The sequence below is a fragment of the Triticum aestivum genome, chromosome 5D (assembly GCF_018294505.1).
Source record: "Triticum aestivum cultivar Chinese Spring chromosome 5D, IWGSC CS RefSeq v2.1, whole genome shotgun sequence".
NCBI lineage: Eukaryota > Viridiplantae > Streptophyta > Magnoliopsida > Poales > Poaceae > Triticum > Triticum aestivum.
This window is the reverse complement of record NC_057808.1, coordinates 249,099,685-249,102,201: the sequence shown is the minus strand read 5'-3', so window position 1 is coordinate 249,102,201 and position 2,517 is coordinate 249,099,685.

Here is a 2,517-nt window from a genome sequence, read left to right as displayed (position 1 = left end):
GGCAAGTCTCTTTACTCGTTCCGTAATGCATCATCCCACAACTAACTCATTAGTTACATTGCTTGCAAGGCTTATAGTGATGTGCATTACCGAGAGGGCCCAGAGATACCTCTCCGACAATCGGAGTGACAAATCCTAATCTCGATCTATGCCAACTCAACAAACACCATCGGAGACACCTGTAGAGCATCTTTATAATCACTCAGTTACGTTGTGACGTTTGATAGCACACTAAGTGTTCCTCCGATATTCGGGAGTTGCATAATCTCATAGTCATAGGAACATGTATAAGTCATGATGAAAGCAATAGCAACAAACTAAACGATCATAGTGCTAAGCTAACGGATGGCTCTTGTCAATCACACCATTCTCTAATGATGTGATCCCATTCATCAAATGACAACTCATGTCCATGGTTAGGAAACTTAACCATCTTTGATTAACAGGCCAGGCAAGTAGAGGCATACTAGTGACACTGTGTTTGTCTATGTATTCAGACATGTACTAAGTTTCTGGTTAATACAATTCTAGCATGAATAATAAACATTTATCATGATATAAGGAAATATAAATAACAACTTTATTATTGCCTCTAGGGCATATTTCCTTCAGTCTCCCACTTGCACTAGAGTCAATAATCTAGATTACACAGTAATGATTCTAACACCCATGGAGTCTTGGTGCTGATCATGTTTTGCTCGTGAGAGAGGCTTAGTCAATGGGTCTGCAACATTCAGATCCGTATGTATCTTGCAAATATCTATGTCTCCCTCCTTGACTTGATCGCGGATGGAATTGAAGCGTCTCTTGATGTGCTTGGTTCTCTTGTGAAATCTGGATTCCTTTGCAAAGGCAATTGCACCAGTATTGTCACAAAAGATTTTCATTGGACCCGATGCAATAGGTATGACACCTAGATCGGATATGAACTCCTTCATCCAGACTCCTTCATTTGCTGCTTCCGAAGCAGCTATGTACTTTGCTTCACACGTAGATCCCGCCACGACACTTTGCTTGGAACTGCACCAACTAACAACTCCACCGTTCAATATAAATACGTATCCGGTTTGTGACTTAGAGTCATCCGGATCAATGTCAAAGCTTGCATCGAGGTAACCATTTACGACGAGCTCTTTGTCACCTCCATAAATGAGAAACATATCCTTAGTCCTTTTCAGGTATTTCAGGATGTTCTTGACCGCTGTCCAGTGATCCACTCCTGGATTACTTTGGTACCTCCCTGCTAAACTAATAGCAAGGCACACATTAGGTCTGGTACACAACATTGCATACATGATAGAACCTATGGCTGAAGAATAGGGAATGACTTTCATTTTGTCTCTATCTTCTGCAGTGGTCGGGCATTGAGTCTGACTCAACTTCACACCTTGTAACACAGGCAAGAACCCTTTCTTTGCTTGGTCCATTTTGAACTTCTTCAAAACTTTAGCAAGGTATGTGCTTTGTGAAAGTCCAATTAAGCGTCTTGATCTATCTCTATAGATCTTGATGCCCAATATATAAGCAGCTTCACCGAGGTCTTTCATTGAAAAACTCTTGTTCAAGTATCCTTTTATGCTATCCAGAAATTCTATATCATTTCCAATCAACAACATGTCATCCACATATAATATTAGAAATGCTACAGAGCTCCCGCTCACTTTCTTGTAAATACAGGCTTCTCCAAAAGTCTGTATAAAACCATATGCTTTGATCACACTATCAAACGTTTATTCCAACTCCGAGATGCTTGCACTAGTCCATAAATGGATCGCTGGAGTTTGCACACTTTGTTAGCATCCTTTGGATTGATAAAACCTTCTGGTTGCATCATATACAACTCTTCTTCCAGAAATCCATTCAGGAATGCAGTTTTGACATCCATTTGCCAAATTTCATAATCATAAAATGCGGCAATTGCTAACATGATTCGGACGGACTTAAGCATCACTACGGGTGATAAGGTCTCATCGTAGTGAACTCCTTGAACTTGTCAAAAACCTTTCACAACAAGTCGAGCTTTGTAGACAGTAACATTACCGTCAGCGTCAGTCTTCTTCTTGAAGATCCATTTATCCTCTATGGCTTGCCGATCATCGGGCAAGTCAACCAAAGTCCACACTTTGTTCTCATACATGGATCCCATCTCAGATTTCATGGCCTCAATCCATTTCACGGAATCTGGGCTCATCATCGCTTCCTCATAGTTCGTAGGTTCGTCATGGTCAAGTAACATGACCTCCAGAACAGGATTACCGTACCACTCTGGTGTGGATCTTACTCTGGTTGACCTACGAGGTTTGGTAGTAACTTGATCTGAAGTTATATGATCATCATCATTAGCTTCCTCACTAATTGGTGTAGTAATCACATGAATTGATTTCTGTGATGAACTACTTTCCAATAAGGGAGCAGGTATAGTTACCTCATCAAGTTCTACTTTCCTCCCACTCACTTCTTTTGAGAGAAACTCCTTCTCTAGAAAGGATCCATTCTTAGCAACGAATATCTTGCCTT